Genomic DNA, 22500 nt, shown 5'->3' on the forward strand with positions numbered 1-22500 from the left:
GCCGTTGTAACAGGGACACCTGACGGTGGTGGTGGTGGTGGTGGAGGAGGTGGTGGTGGTGGTGGTGATGCCATCCTAGAAGTGATATCTCACCTACAAACGTCAAAAACGTTGTTTATCTGCGTTGACCTTTTCAGAATCTGGGGTCCGGTCCGGTATTGCTTTAATTTCTGCATAGCAGCCAGCCCGGTTGCGCTACGCAGCAACTGTGGCCATGGTTGACTAGATTGGTCTGAAACTATTTCTCTACGAGCTAAAGTGCTGATTCTCCAACAACAATGCGCCGGCTTCATGGCGCCGGCATTTGAACAAACTGAACTGAAAGCCAACAGATTCCTGATAAGAGCGTCATGAGGACATTAAGGGAAACAAGTTTTTGGGTGATTGAAGATTTCGTACACTCTGCTGTACAACCACTGCTACGGTGTATCCTTGGCCGCTCATTAACAGCCGCTGATTAGCAACCGTAACCGTTGCTAACTTAAGAACCAACACAAAGTTCCCTAGCAACTGACAACTGACAACTGAACTGAAGACAAATTGCCTCGAATGATTAATGGCAAGTAATCAAGACCAAGACCCATGATGCCATGATGAGGATTTGTGCAAACGAAGAGTTACCACTTCCAATCACTTCTCGGAAGATCTGGGGTCTCGGGATAAAGCTGTCACTGACTGACGAAGTACAAGTTTCACGCCATCGTATCGACGACAGTAACAATTGTAACATCTCCCGGACGTTGTACTCCGCAATCCGGATAATGTTGTCCGTGTCCGTGTTATCGGATCAATTACAAATGTCTATTACATGGCAGGGCTACTCTTCTTCGCTTCGCATCGGTAGTATCCATCGACAGCAACCGAAAGCCCAAAACCAAAACCCAACAAAAAAACCAGAAACAAAAACGAACTGACATGATGTGCCATTAGGTAAGTCACGCCACACGCCGGAACGTTTCCGTGGGTTAAAAAGCCATATTGAAGGATCGTTCACGGTACTTAGCTTCAGCCACAAGCCCTGAAGACGAGGACGACGACGACGACGACGACGAAGACAAAATTGTCTGCGACATGCGACGGGCGGCCGTGGTTGTCACACGAAACCGCCACGCGGCGCTGGACCACATTTGGAGCAAACCATGGAGAGCATAACGAGAATTTAATCCTCCTCTCGTGTCGTCGTGGGCCTTCATGTCCTCGTTGTCCTTCCACTCTTCCTTTCCCCTGTGTTTTCTTCTCTTCTCTTCCTCTTTCTAATACCAACTGACTGCACAAAAAAAAGAAAGGAAAAAGAAGGAAGAAAATCCGTTCCCATGTTCATGCCGCGCGCGCGCGCTCGAAACGAAACTGTGACGGTGACGAAGTGTGATCCTTCCAGGTCCTTCGAGGACCGCTGCCTGTCTGCCCACTGGTTGAGCTGCCGCTGGATGATGCCGAGATACCCAAGAATTGCGTAGTCCCTGGGAGGGGCCTCCGGGATTACAAATCGAAGCGGATTTTGGGGCTCGTATAAGATGAGATTGAGCACGGTACGGATCTTGCAAGGCAGATTAAAGCAGATCCTAAAGCCCTTCTACCTTGGGCCAGATCGAAAGCAGATAAAGACCGCGTACCGCGACCGGGTACGCATTATCATTCATTTTCCGCTAAGCCGCCGACTCCGAAGCGCCCGTAAAGGCCGATTGCCAATTCGCAGTAGCATCTCTCGGATTTCAATAAAAAAAAAAACAACAAAGAAGGCTGCACAAAACAGTGGCCACCGGTGCACCGCGACGGCGTGGTATTTACTGGCGTTAAATGATCGTGATGAGAACGAGACATTCCATTCCCCGGGTCCATTCCGTGTTGTTCGTCCATTCCACTGTTCTGTAACTGATGAGCGGACCGTTTTCAAGATTCAGCATTCACAGCACCTCTCATCCAAGACATTCCACCACTCCCAGACGGACGAACGGATGGAAGGTCATTCGCAGAACTGCAGAAGCGGCGTCTGTGGATGACGATGAAGACTCCTCCGTTCGTGCTGCCATTACCGTTTGTTTCCATTTTCTGCTGCTTCTTCGGTGACTTCCAGTCTTCCTCTCCCAATCTTCATACTTCTTTCATCACCAACAACAACCGGCAGCAGCAACAAAGTGGAGCTTGGCTTGGTTTTGTTGCTGTTGCTGTTGCTGCTGCATTGCTGTCGAGGTTCAATTCTCCGGACGATTCTTGTCAGTGAGCTTTCAATGCTGCGTCCTCACTCTTCAGCTCTCTCTCTCTCATTCGCTCTCTCTATTTATATCTGTCCTTTCCTGTTTGGTAAGGGCCGCGAGTGAGATGAGCGGTTGAAAGGCAGTGACGAGCATCACGGTGCGCGTCCTTTGCAGACGAACACAATGCTGCGCTTTGGGGGTCGAAAACGGCCAACTGGCCACTCCAACCCGGAGGGAGGGTTTTCGGCACCATCCTCGGGCACCCGATACTACCCAATCCACCCCCGATGGCCGTGCCTCGTCTTATCAGCTAAATGCGACAGGAATTTAATTTAAAATGGTTCTCTCATCGCAACCGGCAACGTGCAGCCGGAGGGGGTGGTGCTCGTCAAGCTCTCCTCGCCCTCTCTTTCTACAACACACAGCACACGGTCCACTGTGTCCGTCCGGGTCGTCATCACTCGCGTCCTCGCTTGGGTCTCTCGTCCGTCCTGTTCGGTCCGGTTGCTCCGCGTGGAGCGCATTGAATGCGAGTTTTATTTTCCTTTTTATTTTCTTCTCCTCTTCTTTTCCCTCTTCTCTTCCCCCCTTTCTACCATTTACCCCACACTCCCTCTTTGGCTGTTGCTTCAGTTATGATCTTAATTAAGTGATAAAGCATTTCTTTTCGCTCTCGATGCTCGACGACGACGATGCCCGGTCCGGAATTCGGATCCAAACGGACCTTTCCCTCCCACCGTTTGGCAGTATCCCTTTCCTGGCACGGGACACACACACACACACACACCGAACAGTGTGGGCAGCGACTAGTACATCAATCTTCGATCGTTCGCTTCGGTGATTTCCACAATTTATCACGAATCACGTGCCACGACGACGTCGAATACGACGACTGCTCACTCGAAACCCTCTTAATACACTCCCTAGGAGCGTCCGGGATCCTCGCAGCCTCAACCCCTCGGTCAGCCAAAGCCCGGACCACAGAGTGGTCCTTTTGTGGTGGAATTGGAAATTCTTCTCTTCACTATTTGGGGCAGAGAGAGGAAGATCCGATGCCAATGTTTGGTATTCGGTGCCGGTGTCCGGTCTTTCTGGTGTGTGTGTGTGTGTGTGGAATGCTCTTCACGAGGCATCAATTATGACGTGACACCTCATCAACTTGGATGGAGCTTGTGTTCGTTCCGAAGACCCAAAACCCGAATCCTGAAAAAAGGGTTTCTAGAAGGTCGCTCTCGGTACTCTTTACGGTGGATTGTCGTCGATCGATCCGTGCCAAAGCAGCTAAAGTATTCCAATCATATGTAAATGAGCTCGTACCCCCGCGCTTCACGCTGATGCACTGAGAGCCGCGTGTATCTGCAACGATGGACTTTCCTCACAAGAGCTTCGGTAGTGACCTTCGAATGGATGGAAAATACGTTGCATACGTTGTCCAGCGATGGGATGATCCGGCCCAGGCCAGGTCGGTCAGACCAGATACACCACCACACGTGCATTTGCATAAAATATCAAATTCAGTATGTAAATATGTTTTTGTTTGTCCGCTGAGCAGAGAGCAGTATGGAGAAGATAGGTTGCTGTAATTCAATTTCTTCACTCACGCTCTCGTCCTCACTCTCTCATTCTCTCTCTCTCTCTCTCTCTGTCTCTCTCTGTTGAGTTCGTGCAACCGGGAGAACCGGGCGACCCGGTTTTTGGCGCTGGCGCGGATAGTTCGACATTGTTTGAAGCACGTCAAGATGCATGCTCGAGCGCTTTTCCTTGTGACAAATGAAAGAATGTCCACCAGGAAATGCAACGCAAGTGCCGTGTGGTGTGCGAGGGGTTTGTGGTGAGATATTTGGGATGCACCACCACCACCACCATCATGGCGTTCGTATCATGCTCGATTCGCTTCGAAGGGATGCAGAAGCATAAGCGACGACGACGACAACGACGAGCGAGAGTCCAACCGAGTGAAAAGCAGTGCAAACCAGGGAAAAGCCATCAGTGTGATGCATTTTCTCGAGTAGAAAAGAGAAAGAGAGAGAGAGCAGAAGGAGAGAGACAGAAGGAACGTCCTTCGTTGAACCGTCGGAGTGGTCGGAGTTTGTAAACAGAACCACGGCACTCGCTCGTTGCATGTCGTCGTTTTTAGGGGAAGAGGAAAAAGGGAATGAGGGAAAGTAATTTATGAGCTGTGCGGATAGATATAACTATCTGGAAAATGAAAAATAGTTCTCCTCCCCGTTTTGGGGAACGGTGGCCGCAAGACGCCAGTGCCGAAAAGGGAACCCTCGGCCAGAGGGAAGAGGATTGCATAATCGTAAAACGATTGTCAGTCGCCGACCCAGAAAACGCTCTTCCGGAGACTACTGCTGCTTCGCTTTCCTTTTTTGCAAAAGGGAACGACCCCTTTGCGACCAACGAGGGGCAGGAATTAAGCAAATGAAAATAAATTAGTTTATCAATTATCGTGAATCGTTCGCACCGATTTTTCCACAGTGGCTCCCGTTAGCATTAGCAGCTCCCCTTTTTTGGGGATGCCGTGGGGATGCCAGCTCTCTCTCTCTCTCCCTCTCTTTCTTTCTCACTCTCTCTCTCTCTCTTTCTCTTTCTGTGCTTCGCGCTCGCCTTGTTCGCTTCAACTTTGCTGCAGCAATTGAGGGAAAAGTTTTCGTCGCCAGCACGGCATGCTTTGCTTCGAGCTTCAAATTAAACATGACAATAAAATTACACCCCGAAAAGCGCCCTCCCCGAGGGGTCGTAATGGCAAAACACGGCATCGATTGCAGTAGCGAGCCGTTGCCGTTGGCCGGACCATGAAGAACGCTACCATTAACGTCGTCTTGGCCACCGCTTGGATGCGCTCGCTACTGCAAACCCATTTTCAGCCTCACCGCCCAAATGACAATAATGAATTTCGAACGAAAATGTAATAAACTTTCCTCGGGCCTGCTTCGATGGCTTCGGGCTGCCGCGCGACGGACGAAGACGAAAATTTTTCATTCGTAATTGCGCAATCAAATCGCAGGAAGCAGGAAGCAGGATTTTCATGATGCTGGCCAACCGGGCACACCGGGACTCGGGCCCATTCCTGGGCCAGGGTGACAAATGGTGCAATTTGTGGTGAACATTTCAAGCGCTTCAAATCGCGCGAAGACCTCGCCTCATTCACTCACTCACAACGCTCGCTAATGCTTCAAATCGTCATCAAGAAAAGCGAAAGAAAAAGAGATAGAAAGAGATGGCTCCGCGTAATTGCTTACGGCTCATGACGGTCTCGTGGATCCCGGTGTCTCGGATCCGTTTAATTGATTAGTGCGCTGCTTCATCCCCACCGTAAAAGCCCCACCAGATGATGATATATCATCGGAATTCGGGCGGGGGTAAACGATTTTCCTCTTCGATCCGGCCACAGATCGGCCCCGGAACCGGACAATTAGGCGCGAGGTATAGCCGAGATGGTGGCAATGGAAAACTTTGACGCGAGTCGGAAAACGCTCCGAAAAAGAGAGAGAGAGAGATAGAGTCGAAAGAGCGGCCACCATTCTGTGGCCTGTGGATCCTGGAACTTTCGGCCAATGCCACTTGATACTCTTCCCATCCTATATTGATGCCATTATCGAGCTTTCTTCGCGCATCGCGCGTGAAGTTGTATCGGGAAATCGGGAGTATTATCCATTCTGGATTGCCTCCTGCTGTAGAAGTGTTACTTTCCGCCATTCACTATTCACCACCATCAACGTTGGCGGCGACGTCGGTCCTCCATATTGGAAAAGTTTTAACAAGCAGACAACATCGGACGATACATGCCGCCATAGCAGATTGTATCGAAGGGTGCGCGTGTGTGTGTGCTGTGGCCGTTTGCTTCGATCGGAAAAGCCCACTTTCTGCATGCAGCCGGGTGGAAGAGTTGGGGTGGTTGATGATCGAAAGTATTTATGAACTCAACTTAAGAAGACACGAACGAACGAAGCGACCTTTAGCCTCTAGGTTAACTCGTCTCCGATGGTTCCCGGGGCCGCTAAAAGTGGCGACCACTTCCGAGCAATCACAGTTACTTGGTAACTCACCGCCACCCTCGCCTTGTCCCCCCCCACGGACCAAGCAATCATCTCTGGAGAAACTTTTCCCTTTCGGATGGAATGCAGATCGAGTAGTAACAGAGAATTTTCACCCCCACCCATCTCTTGCCTTGAGTTGCTTTCTGCTTCTGTATCGCAACTCGAAAAGCAACAACTCTTTTGGAATTGGGATCCGGTCGGGGAATCCCGAAGCAAAATGATATTAAAAAGTATTCATCCGTCGAAAGACGGTTCAGTGAAGTCTTATCTACTTCAAAACCCTCCCCGAGTACCAGTGCATTTGGAATGGAATGGCCTCTCTCCAGCTGCAAATGCACCCACATTTCGACCCAGTTTGGGGGAACTAACCCGGGAAAGAAAAGAAAATGCCGCTTTTCCAATAACTTAGTATCGGCCACTCCGGTGAACTGCTAATAAATTGAACATTGTAGCAGCAGCAGCAGCAGCAGCACGAAAGCCTCCAGGTATGCTGCACACCGCTGTTCGTTGGCCCCCCTTCCCGGTTCCCGGTTGGTATGGAGGAGCAATATTAAAAAAGTACAAGTACCAACCACTCAATTGTAAGAAAATGGGATGGAAAACGGATTGAACGGGGCCGCCCGGGATCAGTCTCGCCTGGGAGGAGAGCTCGCAGCAAGCAAACATTCAATCTATTTCGCGATGTTCCAACGGTACCAGCAGCAGGAACAGGGGGCAAAAGAGGCACGAAAAGGAAGACAGAAAAAGAGAGAGAAAGAGCGAGAGGGAATAGAAGGTAAAACGAGTGAGAAAGGCAGAAGGCTGGGGTTGGTTGGAGATTGAATTGAAAAATCAAAGATGCGAAAATGATTGCGGCAAAAATCTAGAAAGTCGGTCTTCGGTCGAGCTTGGGATGCTGCTGCTGCTGTCGACGTGGCCGACGATGATGGCGATGGCGGCGCAGAGCATGTTGCTAGGTGCGGTGATCAAGGTAGGCGCGCAGCGCAACGAAATGGAAACGTAGAGCGAACCGAGAGTTGATCAAAATTGATGTTTTTATATGTTGATCGGTTTCTGCGAGTCGTCGTCGTCCTGTTCGTCGTTGTCGTGGTGGCCAATAGGTAGAAGAGGCAGAAGGTAGATAGAGGTGTAGTGAGTAGAGGAGAAGAGCGCTTCGCAGGCGCGCGCACTCTTGTCGGGAAAGATTTTATCCAGTTTGTTTCATTTCGGTTGCCACGTGTCGGTCGGTCGGTCGGTCGGTTGGATGGCGTTCCGGCGTGTCGGCGTTGCCCAGACCAGACCGGGTGAGGATGTAGCACGATCAGCAGAATGTCAGACCACGGGAACAAGGATCAGGCCAGAAAACAGGAGAAGAATAGCAGGAGAGAAAGAGAGAGAAAGAGAGAAACTCGAGTCCTGCACCACAATCGAAGCAATGCGGATGGAAAGCGCTCGCGACTCGCATTCGCACTGCGGTAACTGTCACAAAGAGGAGGTGTGTGTTTGGGGGTGGTGGTGCAGATCAGGGAATTGGAAAATGGGTTACAAAGGGGTTTTCCCCTGATGGAGTCGTACCGTAGAGAGAGAGAGAGTGAGGCCCAAAGCACTGTCCCCGAGTCCAGCGTCTTATCTGTAGGAGGAGCTTCTTCTTCTTCTACGTCGTTGGCAGGGTAGTTGGCCACCCCATCCCCATCCCCATTCCCGGTGGGGTAGCTTTTAGTGAAGCTCTCTCCACTCTGCCTACGGCGTGCGTTTTCGTTGTGGGGGTTGTTGGAGATTCTGGTTTTGAAATTGAATTGTTGGAGATTGTGTGCGGCCTTTGGTTGGGTAATAGAATTGTGTACGTGTGTGCTTGTGTGTGTGTATGTATCCTTTACACGTTTTCATCCCCCTTCTCTCTGCCTTCAACAACACCGCTTTTACATGCCGGAGTGTGCCAATGGAAGTGACATTGAAGCTTGAAGGTTTATGTAGAATCCTCTCGTTTGACATTAAAGAACCTCTCCAGACCATTCCCTTGGATTACCGGGAACAATGGAGCGATGATTTCGAGTTCCACAGTATGGTTGGTACTGCTGGAAAAGAGCAGTTCGATCATTAAGCTTCAACTCCTGTTCGCATTGATTCATTGCTCTTCTCGTGATCGGCCGCAGCAGCTTCCTGCCGGAAACCGCATATCCAATAGTCGCATGTGGCATTGATCCCGGAAATGAGTTCCATTCTTTTGCTGCTGCTGCTACTGCTGCTGCTGATGCTGCTGAATGGACTGCCTTCCCCCTTCAACAGGGCAGCATGTTGTCACGCCGCGGTCAGCAGGCCAGCAAGTGCAAATGAAAACAATATTAATTACTATAATTATCACAACGTGGTCACCAAACGGGCCCATGATGGTGGTAGGTGGTGGCAGCGCGTGACCGTTGGATCATAAATTGATTAAACGCCATGAATATGCATGATTTATTGCTGACGTTACTGTCGCGGCTGCTCCATTCTGTGTGTGTGTGTGTGTGTGTGCGCTCAGTTGTTGGCTTTTGGGTGAACGTTTCGGATTTCTTTTTTTTTGTGTTGTTTGTTTTCATCATCGACCATTTCCTTTTGCCGTTGCAAGCCATCGTCGATCGAATCGCGGTGCATTTTAATTGTACTGCTGCTATGGCAACCGTTTCAGCACTGCCACTGTCACAGCGCTGGTGAAGGATCGGTGTTGGAATGCAAATTGAATTTTCCATCAATATTCCCACCATCGACATGGGGGGGAACCGCACGGGGAAACCGTGCCGGACAATAGCCTGGTTGGCGAGGGGGCCGTTGATGAATGCGACGATTGGCGGTGTTTCGACAATGGTGCGATGTGCATTAATATTGCAATGCAACCGAACCGACACTGCCGGTAATTCGTCGGTACGGTTTTGTGGAATTTTTGGCGCTCCTGAAGGTATTACAGCAGTGCATTGGTATTGGTGGATGTATTCAGTAAGGAAAAACAAAACGAAATCGTTCGAACCGTATGGCAAAAGAGTTTTAAAGGAAATGGCTTCGGTGCAATCATTGTATTTAGCTGTAAATCTGTTATTATTTTGATACCTGTAACCGAAATGTTGCCAACAGCATTATTTTTTCTTATTGTTTCTTATTTAATTGTTTTCTTATTTAAAACTCACATAATAGTCAACGTTTTCTAGCAACCTAACAGTCTTATAAAAGTACACAGTTTAGTGACTAGAAAACATCGCAGATAGTTTAGAGGTTGAGGCTGATGAAAATGGTAACTAATGAAATGCCCGATCTACTTACTATCTACACACTACGTGTAAACACCATCGGGTATAGTGCTGGTGACTTTTCATATTTAAGTGTCCCTCTACATGAGAGCTGCTGTCCAAATTACATTTTTTGCAATCGTTTTCAAATATGAATGAAGCACACATTTAACAAATTGCATTTTGCTTTACAATCTTTCGATTATTTAGCTCAATTATGAAAACACAAATGTCAGTAATTGAAACGATGCAGGGCCTCGATGAAAACTTTCACAGTTAACAAAGTTTTATTGACTGTTATGTGACGGCGAAAACGATGTGTTTATCTATAAACAATGTAAGGCTACGATGTCAACTTGTTTTATGAATTGTCAAATATATTATTAAAATCGCACCAACAACGCGTCCCCGGCCGCAGTAGCAACTTTATTTCAACCTTTTTTTTTGACAGTTGTTAAAGAAAAGTTGCCTTCTTGGTCCAGCAGCTGGCTGAAATTAAAATTGCCAGTCGTCAAATGAACACCAATGCTAAGCCACTAAACATTTTACCGCCAATAAAATTGGCTTTCTTGTACTGGGCACTTTTTCATTGTTTCGCTATCGGAACCACTAGCACTAATCCACACAACATTTTCTTACTATTTGTCTTCCCGATAGCATTGTTGTTGCATTAGCATTTGAACCTTGGATGATCCACAAAGAACATCAATGCTTTTGCTCACCATTTCATAAGCCGCCAGAAAAAAAACGAGGCGGTTAAAATATTTCAACACTTTTTGCGGCATTCATTGGATGGATTCATACATTGATAAATTAATGGCAGCACGTCTGGCCTTTTTTTTCTATCAAATTCAAACGAAATCTTATTGGCAAGACTTTAGCAACCTTCCACGCGGTAACACGCGGTGTCAGAGTGGATTATACGGCACGCCGCTCATGGAAATCCTCATCAGTCTCGTCAGAACAGGATTCGGGGGTTAGCAGGGGCCGGAGCCGGTTAAACCGGGAACAAAGAATGTGAAAACACCGAACGCAAACAAAGAACAACGCGGGAGAAACATATGCCGATGCGGTAGGCCTCTGCTGGATGGAAGGGGGCTGCGTGCTACAGAACTTTCACACCATCAAAGTCCTTCTACCCCCCGGGGAACCCGGGGTTTGGCCTCCACCTGTTTCCTTTTCTCGTCCTTCTTCAGCGGCGAACACCACACTCCACCACCCGCCGCTCGTCAAACAAACCGCGAACGCTCGAGTAAATTTGCATAGACCGCATACCCACGCCATGGCCACGTATGAGGGGTGTGTATGTGTGTCGGAGTGTGTGTTTAAAAAAGTGGTAGCTTCATTTGAATATTTTAATTCAATTAAAGCGTAACAAGATTTCGCACCCGGCGTACAACGGCAACGGCAGCCGGTCGGTTGGTGGGTCCATCACCAGCAGCAGCAGCAGCAGAGCCCCAGGTCCCGAGCGGTAGCCAGAGATTAAAATTAGTCTACTCTGCGTCGGCCCGGTGTCCCCCGAGCGTACCGTTCATCACCGTAGACGAACAAGAGCCTCGCAGTAGGCTGCGTTTCGTTGACAATTGTCTTGCTACAGGTTTTTGGACGTTTTTTCCCCTTCTTCTTTTCATCGCCGCCTGTGATCCGTTCTTTGCGTCGCGTCCCTTGCATCGCATCGGTGACAGGCAGCTAAGGCTGGGGGTCTGATGGACTGAGCCAAATTGGCAGACACCCCCGGGGAGGGTGGCCATGCTACGCCGTGTGCGGGTGGAGAAAATTAAGTAATTTGCATTGCTTGGTTGCCGCGGTAGCTGGAGCTGGAACGGGGGGGGCCCACGAATGTTATGAGTGATAAATAATGAATAATGAATGGGGCCTCGTTGAAATTCATGACCCGGAATCACCGCCGAGTGTGTCGTCGCTAATTATGCTGCTGCATGCTCGGCCGCGGAGTGGAATTGATTGCACGACGAGCAGCAGCAGCGGTGTTCCAGTGGAAATTCACTCTCATGCTGGACGCGCTTATCATAAATTTTCCGATCGCAGTGCTTAATGAACGCCAAATAAGAACGCTGATGGAATGGATTGCTTTGATTGCCGAGACCGCGCGAGTGCGATTCGACCGAACGCTCAATCGTGTGGCCAAATTGGGAAACCGATTGGTGAAGGCCCTGGCCGTAGGGGTCGTTGCTCGTTGCGGATTCTTAAGATCTGCTATCTGTCGATTCGCAAATGCCGTGTGGCCGCTTCAGTCGCTGTCCAATCGATCGCTTATCTTCTAATCCTTCCACTCCCATGCGCGTGTGTGTGTGTGTGTGTGTGTGTGTGTGTGTGTGGTCATCTGCCCTCCTTGGCCGGCTCTCTCTCGCTTGCTGTAGATTATAATAATCAATTTTACAGACCATGAGCATCATCTACGAATGGGCATCGAAGCCCCCGGCAAAAAAAGGAGAATGTCTCGTTCTGTCGACGTTCTACATAAAGAGGGGAGCTTCTTCTCGGAACCACGCGAGCACACACACACGAGCGCACACATGTGTGTCATCATCAGCGACCGAAGACCGCACCGGAGAAGGAACGGAGGGATTGGTCTGGTTCTATTCCGTTCCAAAATGGCAATATCGTCGACAATCGTCGTAGTCGTTGTTGTTCGTCGTGGCAACCCAGCCCTTTCGGCCACCATTTTGTTGGCGTCTTCCGGTGCCCTTCAACCGGAACGTTCCTTCGTCCCGCCCCGGCCACCGGTGGTAGGTGGTAGATTACCGAGAAAACCTTAAGGGGAGAGGATGATTTGACAGAACCAATGTCAATTCTCCGGCGTTCAGCATCTATCCGAACGGGCCACGTTGGCCAGGGGCTCGACGCAAAATTCGGTTCCGGCTACTGCCGCAGCTTCGGTAAATCCCACGCATCGGTGCGGCACCGAATGCGGGCCCCGCAATGCTTCAGCGACGACAACAACAACGACGACGACGACGATATTCTCCATTCCGGAACTGCTGCTCGCAAAAGACAACCGACCACCGGGATGGCACGTGGCGCAAAAAGAGGGAAGAGGATCCGCAGAAGACCCTTTCCTTTCCTTTCCTTCTGGGATGTGTTCCGGGATTTCCCTGTTTTTCGGGGCGTTGCTTTGAAAAATAGACCCCTACAGAGAGACAGAGAGAGAGACAAAGAGATAGGTGGAGGTAATTTTCTGCTAGCTCTTCACTAGTGGCCAGCGCGGCCACAGAAGCCCACGGCCTCTGAACAGAAGAATCCCAGAAAGGCTAGAAAAGTAGTTATCCCGCCGGAGTGCCGAGTTTTCCATGTTTTCCGTCGTTGCTTCCAATGATTTTCCTCCACTTTTGAGGGAGGATTTGATGTTGTTTCCTTGCAGACCCCGGTTCAGACACGAGCAAAACTTTCGAGTCGCGCTTGTGTGTGAAGTGAGTGTTTGCAGAAAACACACACACCCTTAAGAAGGGGTGAAGGAAAGGAGTGGGGGAGGGGCATTGTCCTAGCAACAAGCGAACTTTCTGGAACGCACGCAAAACCTTCGCTGGCCGGTCGGCCGGAAAAGTTGCTGTACGGAATGTCTACGAACCAATAACGGTAGCGTCAGTAGTAGCAGTGGTAGTAGTAGCAGTAGTAGTGGCCACATTGCTAAGCCATTCGACCTCTGGATTGCAACCCACTTGGAGAGCTTGTAGGGATGCTGTTGTCAGTCGAACTGATCGAACTATGGTTTGGGACCAACTTTCGGGAACGGGTTTCGGGAACTAAATGAGCCAATGGCCGGTCGAAGGCATCGACGAACGAAAATAAGCTCCGCATGTCCGATCCGCTTGTTTGTTGTTCGTCTGTGTGCCGGGATCTGGCTTCTCCGGGCATGAAATTGAACCTCCTATTGAGTTTGGAAGGATGAGACGAGGCAATTGAAATCGATCTCGGTCTCCCGTTGCAGCTGCAGCAGTGCCAAGGCGTGTAAACAGAGTTAGAAGCTTAAATCGTCTATGGTCGTTGTGTCTTAAGTAGTGCTCTCGTGTGTTTGTGTTTGCTTCTCATACAAGACGCGTGATTAGTACTATTGCTCTCCCTCTCACTCACACACACTTATCGCCAAAACAAATTGCGACGCAGACGAGATCATTTCGGGTTTCAATTTCAAGTCCGCATCCGCATTATAACCGCAGCCGATAGACGTTTTCGGTAAAAGTTTCAGAAGCTTAGCTGTGCGGATGACTTAAATTTATCGAGCGATAGAATGGCTGCCAATGGTACTGCTGCGTCGTTTTGCCAAACACATTTTGTTACAAAAATCCACTAAGTGCTTAGTCCCTGGAAATCTGAATAACTGTTTTCAGCTGGAGAAAACATACGTTATGGATCGCTTAATCCCCTGGTAAGCTGTTTATTATCACCAGAAGCACCCTAATGTGCGAAAAAGGGGGGGCAACGGACACGATGATCCGTCGTTAGTCGAAGAGAAAGGTTAAAGGTTTTTGGGTATCACAACAAGCGACAATTAATAACATTTAAACAAATCTCTATCTCCCTCTCTCTTTCACTTGCATGAAGCATTAAGACTTCAATGATTTGAAAATCATCAACAGTAAACTCCAAGCACACACATACACACACACACACAACGGCGGGTATACCGTAAAGCTTACCACATTTACTCTCATCTGCTGCTCATCTTCCGTGTCTCCATTTCAAGCACTTCTTGTCTCTGTCATAACTCTCCGCTCGCAGCGTCACAAAAGCGCCACCGCCATTTTCGGCTGTCGTTTTCCATCTGGATAGAGAGGTTTCCGGCCCGGGGACCAAAAAAAAAGGAAGATTTAAACCATAATGAAGTTAGGCCATTCCATACCTTTCCTCCAACCTATCATTACGGTCACCACAGCTCCGAGGCGGTTGTCTCCCTCGGGATAGAGGGAGCGAAGAGAGAGAGAGAGAGAGATGGTGGCTCGGTACCTGGTGGCTGTGTTAAGAAAACCGTTCCATCTCATGCCCAAGGCCAAATGTGAAGGAAGTAGGAGGTAAAACGGGGATCGGCCCATCAGAAGCATCACAAAAATATGCTCCGCTCGTTTAAGGGGTCCCAAAGAAAAAAAAAATGGCTCGCGGTGTAGCTGTAGGTGGTGGTAAGAACGTTGCACGGAGAGCGGGCATGCTGCTTCCTCTTCTTCTGCTTATTATTATTATAACGTTGAATTTATGAGATAATTAAACTTTGTGAACGATAACCACATTTTGCGGAATCCTAGCTCCTATGTGTGTGTGCGTGTGTGTGTGTGTGGGCTCTCGGGGTGAGGACACCATCACGTACCAAAGTCGAGGGTCTCCAGGGGGGTGGTCCCACTTCCTTTTGTTTCGCTTCCCCTTCCGTCGTTTACGGGCTGATTTATCGTTGACACGACCGCGCCACGTCACGCCAGCAGCAGGACTGCTCGCTGCTCTTCCCCTCGCGACAGTTTCCCCCCTCCGCGCAGTGTTCCTTTTCGGTCTTCACTTTTATGCTTCATTTTCTCTTCTTCATTTTTCCCACCGTTCTTTTCCTTCCTACGTTCTCACTGTTGTTGCTGTTGCTCATAAAATGTTGAATTTGTTGGCGTTGGCTCTTCATTTTGTTTACTCGGTTTTGATGTAACTTTTCCACTTCGTCCGTGAGTCACGTTCCCGGGAGAGCGTCCCTCCATCACAAAAAAAAAGAAAAACAAAATGTTGCGTCGTCCTCGCGTGTCTGTCACACGTGCTTTTTTTAAGGCAAAAGACGCAAGGATAAACCGAATATCAGTAATCCCACAGCAACACAAGCGCACACACACACACACACACATGGACAGAAACCGTGGCCACTGGTCCGGATGGCCGATAATCGTAAGGTAGTAGCGCAAACCGACCCGTGATAATGCAATTAGAAGCGCACCCATTACGAGTGGCCACATGAGGGGATATCTAGGGTGAAAGGGACACCACAACATGTTCTCTCCCCTTTAAAGCGCTCTCTAGCCCTCGATGGTCGCATCGCGCTTTTATCTTAATTGCAACGCCACCGGCAACGGCGAGTCACGACCGTCGAGCGCGGTAAGCGGTTTTCCCGCTCAAATTTTCATAATTCTCTGCCCTGATTCAATTTCCACCCGCCAACCAACCAACCAGGCAACCGGTCGGTGGCATCCGTGCCACAGTGCCACGATGCTCGCTTCTGACGGTCTCCCGGTGGCCAGAAACCAGGAGCCAGACAAGTCGTTTCAGTTGGTGATGGTTTACACGGAAGCATCTTTCACATTGTGACCATTAAAGGGCCCTCGGATTTGAGTTTACAAGCGTGCACACCAAGCCACACACCGAGGATCCCGGCTCGAAGGCTCGATTTTGGCAACAGGGTCACCCTTCAGGGTGGCATATTTTCCCTTGATCTTCGAGGCCAGAACGATTCTGGCTTAAAGTCTGTCACGAGGTCAAAGCAACCCTGACGACCCGAAGAAACGGACGGTTCTTGCCGTACGAATTCATTAAGTGAACCAAAGCAGGCCGTGCCGTGCCGTGCCGTTTGGAATTTCAAATTCGAAGCGATGCTTTCTACGACAGAGGATGCGAAAGAGATCCACATCATTATCATTATAATGTCCGGGGCCGGGGACCATCGATTGACCCCAGAATGGGAGACGGTGCAACATGTTGTTTGGAATCACTTGCTCTTCTGTTGATTTCTTTCCAATTGTATGCGGCGCTAAAATCCGCTTTCCACAAACGCGTTTCCATTCGGTTTCGGCTTTTCAAGCAGCTTTTCAACCGAAGCGTTCGACCGGATATAATACGCGGCCGTTCGTGTGTCTGTACCAACGCCTCAGCTCATGCCCATTGGCACGAAGCAGCTCGTACGCTGCTATTGGTTGATATTATTCCTGTAAAATCCCCCAAAATAGGCAAACAAACAATAAAAAAAACTGCAGAAAATTCCATCTGCCAGCGTGTGCCAGCCAGGCACACAAAACCATAAACGGGGTGTCGGTGTGTGTGTGTTTGTGTGCGAGGAAGGGAGTTTGCATAATTTCGAGATGGCCCCGAAGGTTGGGGGAGGTGCGCGTACAAGATTGTTAACCGTTTTCCCCTTAAACGATTACAATTAAGGTCCAAATGATTATGGCCCAGCGCGCTGGGAGCACCCGGTCCGGTTGATCGGTATGGCATGATAGGGGATAGCTCCGGAGGCTCCGGAACCCCAAATGGAAAAGGAAAGGAAAATGCGATGCGAGATCCTTTCCCTCTTCCGGCGTTCTGCAAATTAGTAAAAGTGCGCCCATCGCCCATCGAACGAAAGCAAAAGACGATCCGAACTGGTTGGTTTGGTGTTTCGGTGTTTCGGTGTGTGCTTCTTTCCGGACCGAACGGTGACCATATGGTACTGGCTGGGGCCCCCAAGGGGGGCGAAGACGCCGATCGTCGAAAACGTCGTCGAAATATATTCATCGTCTTTCGAACGTGCATCGATGCCAGACAGACAGACGGTAGATGTGGTATTGAAGAATGAAAAATAAGTAAGTAGATGCTCCGTACTGTGTGCGTGGGCCAACGGTAGCCAACAAGGCACAAAAGCAGACGCCAAAAGCCGTGGCGCAGTGTCGGTGGAAGAAGTGAAAACCGATTTCACATTTTCCGTGGCTCATTTACGTGAGGGGGGAAAAGCAAAATCCTTCGCATCTCTCGCATCGTGTGAGACGCGCACTTAAACCATCGGAAAGCCCTCCGGAGGTTGCCCCAGTGGGACTCGGGCGGTTGTTTGCTTCTTGGTTTCTGCTTTCGGCTTTCGGCTTCTGTTTTGGCTCGGAAAGGATCGGACAAATTTATTACACTCATTTCACATGCTGTCGGCGTACATCGGTGTTGGGTGGGGCTTTTGGGCGGGGATGATGATGATGATGATGGTTGATGGGGTTGATGGGCTCCAGCAAAGGTCAGCATCGTGTAGAAGGGCGTACTGGCATGCTGGCGTGCTGACGTGGGGGACGGAATTCCCATCATGATTGTGATGAAAGCGGCCAACGGCACGAGCACCTTAACCCCCCGCCCCGGGACCAGCGCAAAACCAACTCTTTTCTAATCAAAATGGGAATGGGCGATGAGGCGAACGGCGTATGAGCGATGGCCAACAGAAGGGAAGGAAAACGATGGTTGGAAGGATGGTTTCCTTGCGAGGTGGTCGCCATTCATCATACGAGGAATATCCGGTTTTTGGGCCAAAAAATGTGTTTTTCCTTTTTTTTCTTTTAATGAAAAAATGAACATCCAATACAATGGTCTGTACGTCATGTGATTCACAGATTACGGTACACCAAGTCGACTTAAAGGGGAAATAATAACAAATCTGATGAATTTCAGGGAGATTTAACTCATTTTTTCTTACGTTTAGCAATACGTTTATTGCTCGTCCGTCCTTATATATTAAAGAAAAAACTCATTTTCCCTGAGCTTCTCATAAAAACTGCTTGAAATATTGTTAACAGTAGTCTGGCCTAGCAAAGAGAGGCGGATGGAAAAGAGTGATTAAATTCATATCATTACCATATGTTAAATAGCAACGTCTTACAATTCAAAATAGATTTTTATTGGAATGACACAAAAAGCTTGTGAGAGTAAAAACCGCTTTAGAACAATATTTAACCGCCCGTTGAACTATGATTGTTTCGATGAAGAATTAAGCAACTTATTACGAATAATTTTCCATAAAAAGTCCAAATCCTCAAAGTACAGGAGATTAAACGTACACGGCTACCCAGCGGACACAGTATGTGAGTAAATTCTGACCTGTTTTCGTTATCTGATTGTTATTGACAATGGTGTCATGAAGTTTTTGTTGATATCTTGCTAACTCTAACCATTAGATCCTGTCAATAAAAAACCGGTTTGCTTTGATGCATAAAAACATTTGAAATGCACCCTGCACTGACATTCCGTTAAAGTGCCATCGAGAATAACAATAAAACAACCAAGAACGACATGTTGTCTATTTGACGAAAAAATATTGACATCTGATGATTAGTTAAAATATTGGTCAGGATGCTGATTAGATCTTCCTGGCTATGATTAGTTTCCGAGAAACACCGTTGAGCGTTCTTTTTTTCAACCAATTCACTTCGCTATACGCGTTTGAAGTTGGGCATAATGAAGGGCATTATGACGATTACTCGAATTTCTACCTTAATCCCGCTCCAATAAGTTATTTTTTAAAGCTCAATAGCACGATTACCATCACTATAGAGCAGCATACTGTAGCTGGAAGGCGAATGGCGTGCTAATCCGATCTCGGAAGATTGCATTCAAATCGATTTTGGATTATTCAATGAAAAAAAAGTGAAGCCTATGTCTAAAAACATTTTTTAATAAAATTAATGAGTACTGAACTGCAGCTGCAAAACATCACAACCGTATCAATTTTACCCGGGCCAGGTCTAATGAGCATATTATTTACGCTCATCGTTTTAGTATTTCGCTTTCATGTAACCATTTCTAATGACAAAATCCCCCATTGATCGATTCGCGGGCTATCAAGTTATTTAAACATTCAAACATTAGTGGATATATCGAATCCAAGCCATGCAGACTAAATTAGTAATAAATTGTTTAATGAAACTCTCCGCTTTGAAGCACTGATCCTGCTAATCCTCAATATTAGTATCACCCTGTTAACAAACAAACATGTTCCTCCTTTTCCATCCAACGCCCATCAGCAATGAATGCATCGTTTGTAAAATTAATTACCAAACAGGCACAAAGGTGCGCACTGTTACACTTATTTACTTTTGCATCAAAGTAAACTGTTGCTCGAAACCAACGTCACCCTTGCCGGGGGTACCCACTAATGGAGCCGAAAGAATGATCTCGATTTATCATCTTTAAATTCCCGTTTTTACTCCGCCACCGATCCCCGATACCGTTTGCTGCCTTGCAGGCTGCAGCACCTTTCATTTAAGTTGCGCGACGATCCCGACGCGAGATCTTAATATTACCGCTCTACCCGTTACGGCTACGCCATTTCCGCGATTAAGCAATGTTTGCTCTTCCGAATGATAAGCTTAACGACAAACCTGGGGGTGTGGGGTGGAGATGAACCTATGGTTAATGTTGAGGCGCCGAAAGCGCCCGCAAAGCCAGTTGTGCGTTAACTGCGCTGCTCGTAGCGACGTCTGGCGCAGTCATACGCTACGGCACTCCGTTCTACCTTCTTCTGCGTCTTCTGCCACCGCAAGTTGCATACTACACCTGCTGAAAATGTGGCCCATATGTGTGTGTGTGTGTGCGAGTAAAATAGCTTGTGCCAAAAGGCTCATGTGCCGGCAGCAGACAGGCTCTCGGCTTTGGCAGCACCGAAGCTACCCGAGTGGAAAACTCTACCTGTCAAGGACGGCAAACACAATTATAAGCCTTCCGACAGTCTCGTGTGTCGGTCGGTTGGTGTGAGGTGACTTTGGCCCGGGAAAAGGGATGTGTCTTTCCTTCACCTCGGAGGCCACGGCTCGGAGACGTTAGCAGCTGTTTCGTTTTCACTCCTTGCCAGCCGTTTCACTTGCGATGGCGGTTGCTGTTGCTGTTGCTGCTGCTGCGGCAAAGCTCTAGGCCTCAGAGACCTCGACGACTCCCGTTTTCCCGTTTGCTCGCTTCTAAATCCTTTCGCTAAAACCATTTATAAATAGATTTATCTTCACTCCGGCACATCACATAGCGAGTTAGGGGAGTGCACCACGACCCGGCCCCGCCTTCCGTGGCGCTTCCTGAGCCGAGTTGATGGTTGATGAGCATTTGCTTTCTGCCGGTGAAGGATGGGGTTCACCAACCGAGTTGCTCATAATGATCACGATTTCAATCAGTCTCTCGTGGTTGGTTCGTTCGGTCGGTATTGCTCTTGGCAAAGGCACAGGAAGGAGTTTGATTAACATGTCACAAGGCCTCAAGCTCAAGGATGCGAGAGGATAGGAGGAGTAGTTAAGCGAACTTCCTCCTCTTTGAATATTTTAACTTAAAAGATAAGCAAAAATGTTTCCCTTTTTGTTACTCAACTTTAAACGTTGATCAAAAGCGAACGAAACTGAAATCCAACTTCAACTAAGTGTTGTGCTAACAGCGGACGATCACTTTTACTTATCGCACGTTGTACTAACAAACAGTCGCGACAATGAGCTGATAATAATACAGCTAATCGGTACCGTCACTTAAACCGATAGACCAATACAGGTACACCGGGAGCATCGAGGGTGTTTCGGTTGGTTTGTCGGTGTTGCCTTATGCTTGCCCTCGACAACAAGCCAAATGGAACCGGATACCATAAGCACGTTGGCTTCTTCCAAGACGAAGACGAAGCGCGCTGACACACACACACGCTTGCGCTGGAGTGGAGGCTTATTCGCCTGAAGGCAAAACCGTTTAACACTCACTTACACCTCACGTGCACACTCTCTTAAGCACTTTTCCACCACCTCCCCCCTTACGAGGGCTGGTCCTCTGGGGACCTTCTGCTTCTAATTTCAAACCACCTTCCCGAGGTCCAAGGACCAGGAACAGAGCAGCAGCAGCAGCAGCAGCAGTAGTGTAGCGGTTCCCAGACCTTCACACAAACACGCCAACCGTCGGCTCTGATTCGCTTCATTAACTTTTGCAACCATCACCCGATGTGTGTGTGTGTGTGTGTGTGTGCCTAGGCGAGTGTTTGCGTGTCCCTCGTAGTGGGCCCTCGCGCGCGCTCGTGTGTGTGTGTGCGCTTGATATGGGGAAAACGGTAACCGGAGCCGCGTCGGAACGTCGGAAGCTAAAGTGAAAGCATTAGCCCCGAGGTTGCGGCCAACGACGTATTTACGACGGGCGGAAAATAAATCATTTTTTGGGACTCAAAGCAACAACGATAGTGGAAATGGGGGGGTTGGAATCCGGGTGAGGAGGGAATTGTTGAGGAAAATCGAAAAGCATGATGATGAAGGTGTTTTTGGTCCCGTTTTTATGGGTCCTCCCTTCCCGGGGGGGTTTATCGATTGCACGCAACAGGAACTGATTCCTCGGGAAACATGCTACGGAGTGATTTTATGGATCAGCGCTGGATGTAGCGCGGTGGCGTGGAAACGCTTCGGGGGTCGGCTTTTTGGGGAGACTCATTGTTGAAAGTGAAATTGCTGCCATTCCAGCCATTGCTGCCTGCCGCTGGGATTTCTGGTGAGTCACAATGTGGCGGGCACGTGTGCAGTTGGTAATATTTCTAATCGATAGTGAGGTGCTGATTGTGGTGAGCATTGTGTATCAAGCATTGTTTCTGAAGTTGCCATTAATGCCAATTTTTGTTTCGTCATAGTTTTGGCTAAATTTTTGGTCTTTATGTAACGAATAATATGGCAAAGGAGTTAAGAAAGCAATGGTTGGGAAGTATTTTTGTCTACAGTAATAGTTCGGTTCTCTTTTTGTCGACTAAATGCCGACTTGCGTCTATTAAAAATTGGCAAAACCAATCAAACTAGTCGATATAGCTTAAGGTCGCCGAAAGGAAGAAAATTAGCACTCAGCATCGCTTACTCAGTGCACCGCTTTTTCGTTGCTTTGTTGTTTTTCCGGTTTTTCACCACCCGCAATCAATTATTGTGTGTTTGTCGGAACCAATTTAACTACTTATGCCATCAAATGTAAAGATACATGTATGCGTTTTATTAGTATATGCAGATGAGGTTCACCGTGAGCCTTCAGAATGGCTTATCTATATCTAGTTCGACGAAATGTATAGTTCAGCAATGGATATTATCATATCGCAGGATCAGCTGAAATTATTAGTATTCATATTGTAATCTATGCTGATAACTTAATACAGCATGTTAAGCCGCTATGACTTAACACAATTATCAGAAATTGGGAACAGGTGTGGGAACAGTTTTCAGTGAAAAAATTTTATTCAACTTTAATTTTGCAAAATAATGTCATTGAAACTACAACTTTTCAAGAATTTTTGATTCTATTTTGGGGAAGATTTGATCAAAACTACGTTCATGGCATCCA

The 22500-nt window shown here is 48.2% G+C and overlaps 1 protein-coding gene across 1 annotated transcript in view; it reads left to right on the plus strand.

Moving 5' to 3' along the window:
• LOC125948549 (neural cell adhesion molecule 2-like) overlaps positions 1-22500 on the plus strand; it is a 118487-nt gene that overhangs the window by 46790 nt on the left and 49197 nt on the right. The window lies entirely within an intron of this gene.

Source organism: Anopheles darlingi, chromosome 2 (genome assembly GCF_943734745.1).
Source record: "Anopheles darlingi chromosome 2, idAnoDarlMG_H_01, whole genome shotgun sequence".
In the NCBI taxonomy this organism is placed as follows: Eukaryota; Metazoa; Arthropoda; class Insecta; order Diptera; family Culicidae; genus Anopheles; species Anopheles darlingi.